The sequence below is a fragment of the Oryctolagus cuniculus genome, chromosome 4, assembly GCF_964237555.1.
Source record: "Oryctolagus cuniculus chromosome 4, mOryCun1.1, whole genome shotgun sequence".
Classification (NCBI taxonomy): Eukaryota; Metazoa; Chordata; class Mammalia; order Lagomorpha; family Leporidae; genus Oryctolagus; species Oryctolagus cuniculus.
The window spans coordinates 40,634,662-40,647,818 of NC_091435.1; the positions used below are offsets into that span (position 1 = coordinate 40,634,662).

The window sequence follows — 13,157 nt, forward strand, 5'->3', positions numbered from 1 at the left end:
TTTTAATTTTATAGAAATACTCTAATTATAAGAATACTGAATTCCACAATTCATGCTTTGTAAGTATGTTGTTTAATAATTTAAATAATTTAAGCCTATTAATATATACACATTTATATGAATACACATAATATAGCTGTAGTTGAAATGCTAATATCTTGGTTGACAAAAAAGTCAATTACTCACTGCAGTAATTAGAAAAAACTTTCTTTTTATTTTTGCAATTTATTTGAAAGGGATAAGAGAAAAGAAGAGAGAGAGGGAGTGAGAGAGAGAGATCTTGCATCTAATTTTTAGCTCCCCAAATGCCCCAAAAAACAAGGATTGGGCTAGGTTGAAACTAGGAGTAAGGAACTCAACTTGTGTCTTTCATATGAGTGGCAGGTATTTAAGGCACCAACACTGCCTCACCAGGTGTGTAAATTACCAAGAAGCTCGCACTGGGAGTGGAGCCAGGAACTGAACAGAAGCATTCTAACATGTGAATGTGATGCTGGCATTGCAAGTAATATCTTAGCTGTTGAACCATTTGCCTATCCTTAATTTTATTTATTTGTTTGAGAGACAATGAGACATATATAGATATTTAAGTATAGGTATGCCTACAAGTATAAGTGTAGGTATGCGCAGGTCTCCCATCTGCTAGTTCACTTCTCAAATGCCCACAGTGGTACCGGCTGGGCCGAACCCAATGCCTGGAGGTAGCAATTCAATTCAGTTTTCTCACAAGTGTGGCAGGAATCCTTTCACTTAAGTCATCATCAGTGTCTCCAAGGAACACAACTGAGACATCACTACTGTGTCCCAGAGTATGCATTTGCATGAAGCTAGAGTCAGGAACCAGAGTTGCATATGGAAGAATTTCAGTACAGAATGTAGACTTCTTACCTGCTAGCTTCAATACTCAGTCCTACACTGCAGTAATTTCATTCTGTTTCTTTAGTTCTTAAAATTCAAGCCGTAAATAGTTACTGAAGATAGGTTATTTAGAGATAGGTGAAGAGATAAATCAATGGTATATAGATAATAAATCCATGTGTACATCGTCCACAACATGTTTTCAATAACACTGTAAAGTTTACATCAGTAAAGTGGATAGCCAGAACTAAATACAGAGAGATAGAACATGACACAGACAAGTATTACCTTAGTTTAATCTAGTTATTTTAGAAGGTAAGATAAAATATTTACATATTTTTTAAAATATTGAAGAATAATCCCTATATTACTAGACAGAAAAGTCAGTTGTATGATCCAAATATCATTCTTACAGAGTAGTTTTATCTTGGATACCACCAAACAATTTGATCATAGTGGTGTACACATTTGAGAATTTACTTTTCCCCAAAAAACATTTATTTAAGTATACAAACATAATGGATTTCATCATTTCATAAATATAAGTTTAGGATGTGCTTCTTCCCACCCTACACAACCCCCATCCTCACTCCCACCCTTCTTAATGCATACCTATAATAGCTTCTGAATTTACAAAGATTTCATTGAATAATCACATGCCACTTTTACTGTTTCATTGAATTAAGCACTATGAGAACCAAAATATGTAAGCAGATTCTTAGTCATCTTATAGCTGTTAGTCATAGATATATAAAGCTTATCTTATAATGATTTTTCTAAGAGATGCATTTAATGACTTTCCTTACATTATTTCATTTTTTTGCATTTTATAGAAGAATGTAGAAGTATAGATTGAATCACATAAAATATTCTTCTGTTGATATATTCCTCAAATTATCAATTCCCAAAAGACTAGCTACTTTCAATTCAATAAGCAGACATTTACACAAACTGTTTTGAAATATAACACATCCATGGATGTAATGTTCATTTTCATAAAGGGAAATCAAAGAAGCAAACAAAAGATAGAATAGCAGAAAGAGTGGATATTTTTAATAAAGCTCTAGGTTCAGCATACTAATTTCAAATACTGCAGACTGAAACCTTTGGAATGCAGGTAAAATGCACTCATATTTAGTGACACTTTGATTTGAAATGCAACAAATAGAAACTTAACTATATAGAAAATGGCAAATTAAGAAATGTGGGGTGGGTGCCAGGCTCAATCAGTTAATCCTCCACCTGTGGCACCAGCACACCGGGTTCTAGTCCCGGTTGGGGCGCCGGAATCTGTCCCGGTTGCTTCTCTTCCAGTCCAGCTCTCTGCTGTGGCCTGGGAGTGAAGTGGAGAATGGCCCAAGTACTTGGGACCTGCACCCACAAGGGAGACCAGGAGAAACACCTGGCTCCTGGCTACCGATCAGCAAGGTGCCCTGGCAGCAGAGGCCACTGTGGGGTGAGCCAATGGATAAAGGAAGACCTTTCCCTCTCTCTCTCTCTCACTGTCCACTCTGCCTGTCAAAAAAAAAAAAAAAAAAAAAGGAAAAAGAAATGTGGAAGCAGATGGAAGGTTGTACCACTTTTCTAAACACTGGATTTCCTAATTGCATGACAAAAGTGTATATAAAATTGAATGATAAAAATAGAATCATATTTGTTATGATAAAATATTCTATAGACAGCTATCAATTTTCAGCTTAGGAAATAAGTATTGTAAATAAAAAATCTTTTAAAATCTATTTTAGGCCGGAGCTGTGGCTCATTTGGCTAATCCTCCGCCTGCGGCTCTGGTACCCCGGGATCTAGTCCCGATTGGGGCACCAGATTTTGTCCCGGTTGCTCCTCTTCCAGTCCAGCTCTCTGCTGTGGCCCGGGAGTGCAGTGGAGGATGGCCCAAGTGCTTGGGCCCTGCACCCGCATGGGAGACCAGGAGGAAGCACCTGGCTCCTGGCTTTGGATCAGTGCAGCACCAGCCATAGCAGCCATTTTCGGGTGAACCAACAGAAAAAGGAAGACCTTTCTCTCTGTCTCTCTCTCTCTCACTGTCTAACTCTGCAGTCAAATAAATAAATAAATAAATAAAACCTATTTTAACATTTCTTTCATTATTTTGTACTTATTGTCCCATTCTTTTCTGATAAATTACATCCTTTCCAACACTTATCTTCCCAAACACAACCTACTCCAACATTATTATTTAAAATTTTATGGATTTCTCTTTCTGCACAACCACACAGAGGGTCCGTATGATGTTGTTCTTGGTTCCTGACATAACTTCAAGGAACGATGTCACAATTTCTGGAGACTTCGATGTTCTGCAAATGAAGGAGGAGGATGTCCTCAAGTTCCTTGTGGCAAGAACCTACCGAGGTGGCACCAAACTTGTTTCCAGATGGAATAATACATTCACAAAAGGAAAAGTGATGGCATTTGCATCAAAAATTGGAAGAGGACCTGGGAGAAGCTTCTTGCTGTCTTGTGCTGTTTCTGGCGTTGAAAACCTTGCTGATGTTAGTGTGATATTCTCTAGGAATGCTGGTCGGAGTGCTGTTCTGAAGTTTGCTACTGCCACTAGTGCTACTCCTATTACTGGCCTCTTCATGCCTGGAGACTTCATTAACCAGATCCAGGAGCCAAGTTTTCTGATAGTCACTGATCCCTGGGGTTACCACCAGCCTCTCAAGGAGGCAACTTCTGTGAACTTGCCTACCATTGCTCCGTGTAACAAACACTCCTTTCTGCACTATGCACACAGTGCCATCTTATACTACAATAAGGGAGTCCACTCAGTGGGTCTGATGTGGTGGATGCTGGCCTGGGAGGTTCTGCACGCACATGGCACCATCTCCCGTGAACACCTGTGGGAGGTCATGGCTTGATCTCCACTTCTACAGAGATCACAAAGAGATTGAAAAAGAAGAGCAGACTGCTACTGAAAAGACTGTGACCGAGGAGGAATGTCAGGGTGAATGGACGACCCCAGCTCCTGAGTTTACTGCTGCTCAGCCTGAGGTCCCAGACTGGTCTGAGGGCGTGCAGGTGCCCTCTGTGCCTCCACGGCAGTTCTCCACTGAGGACTGCAGCATTCAGCCCGACACTGAACACTGGTCTGCAGCTCCCACTGCTCAGGCCACGGGACGGGTAAGAAGAACCACTGAGTGGTCTTGAGCTGATCTTCAGTCCCTGAAGCAAAAATGGAAATGAGGCTGTAGGAAAATAAACACCGGTTTCTAAAAAAAACATGGATTTCAATTGTGTTATTAATTTTAAAGCCTCTCAACTCAGATAGTGTGATATTATGTGTATGATTGTGTTTCTTGAAATTACACTCAGGTTCAGTTAGCTCTCTCATCAAGAATCTGCATGTAAACATGCTAGGATGTCATCCAACACCTTATGAGCGAACACACAATTTAGATAGTAGTCTTGCAAGCACATCAATTGTCTTCAATTCTTATCAGAGTTAGCTTAGTAAATGTAATGTGTGTGTACTGATTACGTTCAAAATAATGACTCATAGTTAAAATCAATATTAAAAATGATACTCATTGTTGAAATTAATAGTTTTGTAATATGTGCACTTGCCAGAATATTTTAGAGATTATCCAAATTTTCAAAACTAGGAAATATAATCTTGCCAAGCCTATATCCTGTATCATATTGTTTAAAGGACTTCTTGCTGTCATCTATAAATAGTATCCTGTGTCTGTTCTGTCTGTGCATTTTCCCTGAGAATTGTCGTTTATGCAAGGTGTGTTTGGAGCACAGAAAAGGAGAAATAGCTGGGGCTTCATTGAGCTTACACAATACATTGTATGAACTGTTTCATTCCTTCCTTAGAAATAGATATTTTCTTAAATGAAACTGTGTAGAAATTGTCCTAAAATTTATATGTGGAATAGCATGATAGCATGTTTCTGAGGAAATAACTAATCATTTCCCAACTTTACACATTATTTTGCTGTGGAATACAGCAAAATACCAGGCAATTGTGGTTAGCCTATTCTTTAGTATAAAGAGTCACTTGGTAATTTAAAAGTGTCACTACCAGAAATACATATTTCAACCAAATACATATTTGACCAACAAATGGTCAAAGAGGAAATAGAAACAACTCATACAATAATTTAATTTCAGAGTAATCTTACGGAAACTTGTTGCTCATATCCACTAGCAAATATTGTTTCACTTGAAACATTGTAAATATGCAACGAGGAAAATTTGACAGTAGATATAAAGACAGCATTCATCAATGATTTCCAACATACTCATTCCACACCTTGTGTATTTTAAACCCTGTTCCTGGCATCAGGGAGATATGAGTGAAACAAGTGGTTAAGTCTCACTATCTCATGGAAACTTAGCAGTTCAATAGGTGAGGGAAATAATGAACACATAGAGGAATTACAAAATAATACTAAAAGACACATTAATAGTTTCCAAAAGTAAACAATGCATGTCTCTGTGATGCAAATGTGCAAATGACTGTCATATGAACTCAGCTTAAATTGAATAACCAGATTTTTCTTTTAATTGAACTATAAAAGTTTCCTATCTACATTCAAATACATCATTTGATCTTTACCTAAATGGTTTATATTATTTACATGCAAGTTTGCATGCTATTTTATTTTAATTCTGCTGAATGTGTAATTTTCATGAGATCAAGTCAAAGTTTCATTTCTTCCACAAAAAAAATAACAAGAAAATGATGATTTTTATGGAAGTATCTTTTCAGTGAAGTTTGTCACCACAAAAGTGGAGCTTTCCTTTATATTTCGTAAAAACATTCCCCATAAGCCTAGTGGCAGATGAAGACCTGTGGTTGATGGTCAGTTAAAAATGTGCTTCCTCATAGTCATTGGGCATGCTTGCCAACTTGTTAAATATTAAAAACTGTTGGGGCTGGCGCTGTGACATAGAGGGTCCTCCTGCAGTGCTGGCATCTGGCTGCTCCAGTTCCTATCCAGCTCCCTGCTAATTCTCTTGTGACAGCTGTGAAAGATGGCTCAAGTATTTTGGCCCCTGTACCCATGTAGGAGACATGGATGAAGCTCCTGGGTCCTGGATTTAGCCTGGCCCAGCTGTGGCTGTTGTAGCCATTTGAGAAGTGAACCTGTGGTTGGAATTTCTCTGTCTCTCCTCTCTCTCTCTCCCTCTCTCTCTCTCTGTATTAAAAACAACAACAACAACAACAAAACTGTCCGTCTACAGTAGCCAAGGCACTGAGGAAATAGTAATTAAGAAAACATTGACATTTTGTGAAACTGTGTGGTTTTAGTTAAATTTTTCTGTGATTGAGTAAATAATGTATGTTTTAGACTATGCTTCAATTTAGACAAATACTACAAACTTTTGAATTTGAGATTTTTGTCTCTGCATCCCAGTTGCAAGAAAACATTTTCATGAAAAATAGTAACATAAATGTAACTTTGTTGTGGTTTGTTCATGATACTTGAAGAGACATTTTGCATAAATTATATAATGATTCACTGAGAGAAATCAATTGATTTCCTAATTTTACTTGTAACATAGTAATAAACTATTTCACATTATAGTGACAGGATTATTATCAAGCAATGAGAATATATAAATATATAAATATATATATGTATATATACATGAGAAAGTCGTATATATGATGTGCTGATTTGCTACTTTTTAGAAAACAAAAATCAGCTGCACTGAAAGTTAACATCCTCCTGATTTCAGAGCTGATGTTGATTTCACTCTCAAGACATATCAAGGAAATTGTTGTAGAGCCCAAGTGGTTCAACTGCTAGGAATCTGTTGTTTCAGGCATGCTACTAAATCAGTCAATGATCAGCAACATAGTACAACAATCTCTGCTTTTTAATACATACTAAATGTTTAAATGTTGGTTTATCTTCACTTAATTTCTATTCAATTTTATTCTCCCAACTTTACAAACTGAGTAACATTAAACTCAAATTTACAAAAGTATACACTAATTTCTTCTTTTTTTTCAAGATGCTGCTAATTTGGGATATGAGAGTTGAAAAGAGAATTTTTGTGTATCTGTATGTGTATGTGTGTGTGTGTGACAATAAGATGTTGAAATGTGTATTAATCAAGGTTCTCAAAAGAAACAGACAATCAGATGTATGTATGTATTTATGTGTCTGTGTGTAGGGGAGAGAGGTTTATTTTAAGCAATTGGCTCATGTAATCGTGGGAACAAGCAAGTCTGAAATCTTCAAGACATATAGTTGCTTGTAATTTCTGGCAACAGCTGAGGTTGTGGTCTTCAGTTGAGGTCTGCAAATTCAAGAAACATTTTTTTTTATTGCAGTGCTGGGGCAGAATTCATTCACTCCTGAGGGATCTCAATCTATTCCCTCAAGGTCTTTAACTGGTTGAATGAAGCCCAATCACGTTATTCATGTACTGTGATTTACTCAAAGCTTACTGATTTAAATATTAATCATATCTTTAAAATATAATCACAGAAAAATTTACACTGCTGTTGGACCACAAAACTGGTCCCCACACTCTAACCAAGTGGATACATAAAATTAACCAACACACTCCACTTCTTGGCAATGTGATGGCCATCTGTAGCTCCTTACACCAAATACAATCTCCACATAGAGATGATGAAGATAAAGTTATCTTTCCCCTCTAACATAATATAATATTCCCAAGGATAACTGAAAGCACACTAAGATTTATCCAGAAGAGGTTGTGAAATCTTTCAATATAGTAATTTCAATATAATAATGTGATTTTAATAACATTTATCACAATAATATAAAGTAGGTATAGATTGTGCTTTATGTAGGGTGTAAGAGAGAAAGTTATTTTCTTTATATATACATATATATATATATATATACATACAAATATATTCATAAGAAAATAAAGGGGCTGGTGATGTGGAATAGCAGTTTAAGACACTGTCTATGATGCCAGCATCCCATATGGACACAGATTCGAGTCCTGGTGGCTCCAATTCTGGTCCAGCTCCCTGCTATTGTGCCTGTGAAAGCAATGGGGGAATGGCACAAGTGCTTGGGCCCCTGCACCTATGTGGAAAGCCCAGAAGAAGCTACTGTCTACTGGCTTCCTTCTGGGCCAGCCCGGGTTGTTGCAGACATTTAGGAAGTGAAACAGCAGATGGAAGATCTCCCTCTGTCTTTTCTTGTCTCTCTGTCTCTGTAACTCTGCCTTTCAGATAAATAAAATAAATCTTTTAAATAAAGAAAATGAAGAAATACTAATAAAATTGTAATTCTCACTCTGCAACTGATCATAGCTGATATTTGTAACTATTATCATAACTTCCCTTTGTTCTTAGCAACTACCTGTGCTGGTCACATTTCTTTTCTTGATGTAATAACCGAAAACTTTTTCTCTGGAGAGTTCATACCATTAGTTGTTCTTTCTAACTTGGAGCATCATTTAAATTAACTTTAATCACACTACTTTGTAATACCTGGTGGTACCATAGGGATCCCCTATATTCCAGACAAACTCTTCCTTACTTCCATTACTGAGTATTACTCCAATCTCTCTGTGACAGTCAGGAACAATCACCCCAGCCATTATAGTAACTTTCTTATTTGCCTTTTGAATCAGAGGTATGAGAAACCCAAAGACTGTTCAAGTTGTTAACTTTTGATTCACTGCTCTATCTCGGGTGGAAACATCCATTCTTTTAAAGCTGAGACATCTACACCAGCGGAGGATAAGGTTTTTGGGAAAAGAAGCAAACGATTTGCCAAAAAATTATTATGGATTATGATAATGTTCCCAATTCTATCCCTTGCTTCACGGGCACATGGATCTTGATTATGGGGGAGCAGCACAACATACTGAATCATAACCTAGAATAGGTGCAAACTCATAGAGAACCTTGCTCCAGCCCTTATATTACTAAATCTATAACTTATCTTATAGCATCTACATATATAGCATATATACAACTGATAGCATATATATAGATTATAGCATCTACCTACTAGATGCTATAACTTAGTTTTAAAAAGACTATTTAACTTTCCTTTCAAACCAGATGTTTCACAATAGTGAGAAACATGCTAAGACCAGTGAGTTCTATGATCCTGGTCTTTGTGCCACATTTTTAAAGACTGATTCATTTATTTGAAGGCAGAGTTAGAGAGAGAGAGAGAGAGAGAGAGAGAGATCTTCCTTCCACTTTTTAATTCCCAAATGGCTGCAACAGCTGGAACTGGGCAGATCCAAAGTCAGGAGCCAAGAGTTTTTACTGGTTTCCCATGTAGGTACATGGCCCCAAGCACTTGAGCCATCCTCAGCTGCTTTCCAAGGTCATTAGTAGGGCATTGGATTGGAAGTGGAGCAGTGCTAAGCCACAGTGCTGTCCCTGCCACATTAATTTTTTTGTGAAGTAAACACCTTGAACAGAATCAGTGCCAGGTGGAATATAATGATGGTGAGGTCAGCATTGAGTTGCAGTAGTTTAAGCTCCCACTTGTGACACCAACATCTCATTTCAGAGGGGTGATGGAGCAAGGGTTTATTCCTTTGCTTCTAGTAGATCCAGCTTCATACTAATGCACATGGAAAGGCAGTGGATGATGACCCAAGTGGCCCCCTGCCACACATGTGGGGACTAGAATAGAATTCATGGCCCCTGGTTTCTGTCTGGCACAGTCCCAGCTGTTGTAGATTTTAGGGAGTAAACCAGCAGATAGAAAATTCATATCTCTCTCTCTCTCTCTCTCTCTCTCTCATCTCCTCCCTGGCCCTAGAACTCTGTCTTTCAAATAAATCAATACATAAATTTCCAAAAGGAATATGATAATGGTGGACAAGACATTCTATAAATAAAGGAATGGTAGTTTTTGAAGAAAAATTGCATGTAGGAAAGGCAAACCCATTTCCAGAGTTATCTCTCATTAAAGTAAGAACAAAATTTGACCTCTTCCCAGATGGAAGTGTCTCAATCTAATCAATACACTATTAAGCGGCTGACTGATCACCTTAGTGAACTGATATTCTCAGTTGCTGGCATTTTGGTCACTCAGCAGTGGCTATAACTACCTGTCTTTGATGAGTACATGTTACTCATGTATAACCATAATCCATGCCACCATGGCCACTTTGTTCATGACCCACTGGACAGAGATAGTGGTGGCTAGAGAAAAATTTTGACTGAAGCCACAGGACACAATTGTACATTTCTAATCAAGTCCCTTCCAAAATTCCTAGCTCCACTTCTAAAGTATTGCTATAACTCTTGAATTGGTATATAGTTACACATATTGTTCTTACTCCTTCCAGGAGAAAGAAAAAAAAAAAAGACACATTCTCTACTGCAGTTTTTAAGATATGTCTAGAAAGACATTTCAGTTTTTGACTATCTGTTTTCTTGTGGTGGCTACCTACTGGATAGAACCATCTTTAAATTAAGACAGAGTTTATCTTTCTCTATCACCTTTTATTAGTGATTTTCCCCCAAGGCCATACCCTCTGTTCAGGAGAGAGAAGGCAGTATAGCAAGAATGATGTACTTAAATATTTAACTGGGAATATTTCTAATAAAATTTTTAAAAACTGGGTCTTATTTCTCACTGCTAATTATAGTAAAATTCCAGAAATCAGGAGATATAAATAGGAAATACTTGTCAAGCTAAATGGAATCAAGTCCTGATAGATTTAGAAACTCTGAGCCTACTCATATTGCAAAAATTAGGATACAAGACTTTGGGGAAAACACCAAACATGTTACTGTGTTACTGAATGATAATTTGCTCCAGACATTCGTTGTGTGGTCAAATACCAACTCACCATCTCTGCAGAAATACTACATCTGGCTCTGAATAAGTCAGAGATGAGACAAAACAAGAAAGACTCCCAGATTGGCCGGCGCCATGGCTCACTAGGCTAATCCTCTGCTTGCAGTGCTGGCACACCGGGTTCTAGTCCCATTTGGGGCACCGGTTCTGTCCCGGTTGCTCCTCTTCCAACCCAGCTCTCTGCTGTGGCCCAGGAGTGCAGTGGAGGATGGCCCAGGTCCTTGGGCCCTGCATCTGCATGGGAGACCAAGAGGAAGCACCTGGCTCCTGGCTTCGGATCGGTACAGCATGCCAGCTGCAATGTAGCCACTTGGGGAGTGAACCAACAGAAAAAGGAAGACCTTTCTCTCTGTCTCTCTGTCTCTCACTGTCTAACTCTGCCTGCCAAAAAAAAAAAAAAAAAAAAAAAAAAAAAGGACTCCTAGACTTCAGGGATTCTGCAGCCAGGAAATAGGCCTAGGTAGGCTATTCAGCCACCAACAAAAACAAAGATTCTTACAAAAAATAATGGAAAATGGAATTTAAACACAATTATTATTTATTATTCTTCTTATTGAAGTGCAAGTTTTTGAAAATCATACATATGTGAAGTTTTCATCAAATGCATGGAAAATGCATATTATGATAAAACTGAAGTGTAGATGTCAGATTATTTTGCACCAAAATAAATTTATATTTTAACTATCACTTGAGAAGAGGAAAGGATATGCCCAGATGTGGTACAGAGATGCAGGTTGGGAGGGTTTTCCGATACATCCAGAGGCCCAGAATTGAGGGGCTCTGGTAGGCTCAGAAGGTGAGTTTGCTGCTCTGTTGGGCCTGAAGAATAGAGTATAGGGCAAAAAGTATTCTTCTTTTTAAAAATATTTTTTAAAAGTTTTATTAATGTAAAGAGAAGAGATTTCATGTATTTCATAGATATGTTTCTAAGAAGATAACCAGACTTCCCTTATTCCCTCCCTCCCTCATTCTCCCCTCCTTCCTTCTTTTCTTCCTTCATTTCTTTTTTTTCTTTAATTTTTGCCATAACTATGGAATTGTATCTCCCAGGATTTAGATTTTTCTTGTTGCTCATGATGCTTTCTTTCTACCAATTTCTCCCTTTTGGAATTGAAAAGTCTATCCTCTGCCTATTCCTATATTGTATTTTCAATGCAAATAGATTAACCTATTTCACATGTTCTCAGCTGGACGTAAGTTTATCCTTAGGATAGTACCTTGAGTCTCACCCCTATTTGACATAGATAAGGTATAAGTAGGATTTTATAGTTATGGTTGATCTAGAAGGGGTTAAGATTCTGGACATGTTGGGATGAAGTGTATGCATTGTAAATGTTTGAAGGCCATTGAGCATTTGCAGGCAAGTAGTGTTATGGGTTTAACACTGCCTGTCCTGGTCTTAGTCCATTTTTATGATGCTACCATGTATTACCCTGTAATGGGTATTTTATAAGGAAAGGAATTTATTTCTCATACTCCTGGGACCTGGGGATTCAAGATGAAAGGCACCATCAACTTGAGAGAGTCTTCTTGCTGTGTCACACCACAGCAGAAATTAGAAGGGCAAATAGGGGGACAGAGAAAGGACATGAAATCTGCATTTTAGAAAGACATACTTCCTCAGACTCACTTGCTAGCATTGTGGCATTAGGATTCAAGTTTTCAGCACATGACTGTTGAAGTACACATTCAAACAAAAGAACCTTTAAAATACAGAATTGATAACAAGTGTTTGGTGCAGCAGTTTGAAATGGCTGTTGGGATGACTATATCCCATATTGAAATGCCAAGCTTTGAGTACTGACTCTGCTCTTGATTCCAAGATTCTGACACTGAGTCTCCTCTTGTTCTCTTGATGCACACCTGCCGGTGTGCATCCTGAGAAGCAACAGGTGATGGCTCAAGTAGTTGGACTTCTGTCACTCACATGGGGGACCTGGGTTGAGTTCCTGGCTCTTGAGCGCTGAGGAATGAACCTATGTTAATATTTCTCTCTCTCTCTCTCTCTCTCTCTCTCTTGCTTTTGGTCTCTCAAATAAAATAAATAAAATGTTTTAAAATTCAACATTCATATGTTAAAGTCCTAAACCCATTCTTTAAAAATATAACCTTATTTAGAAATATTCATGTCATGCATAACTAGCTCTGTTACAATGAGGTTATTCGGGTCAGCATTAAACCATCATGATTCATATTGTAAAAAGGGGATATTTGGACACAGACCCACATAAACAGAGAAAAGACAAATTGAGTATACAGAGACAGCCATCTACAAAGATAAATGAAAGTCCAGGAAGAGACCCTTTCCTCACAGCTCTTCAAAGTATTCAACACTACTAACACCTTGGTTTTAAACTCCAAGGATCTAGAACTGTGAAAAAAACAACCTTACACTACTTAAGTTATTCACTTTGTGGTAAATTGTTATGACAGTCTTAGCAAGCTAATATGAGAATGGTAAGTAACAACTTTATTCTTATTATAGAAATTTAAAAATTC

At 37.7% G+C, this 13,157-nt stretch overlaps 1 pseudogene; it reads left to right on the top strand.

The window, feature by feature from the left end:
• The first annotated feature begins 3,104 nt into the window (after positions 1–3,104).
• Positions 3,105–4,026, top strand: LOC100341190 (small ribosomal subunit protein uS2 pseudogene; annotated as a pseudogene).
• The last annotated feature ends 9,131 nt before the right edge of the window (positions 4,027–13,157 follow it).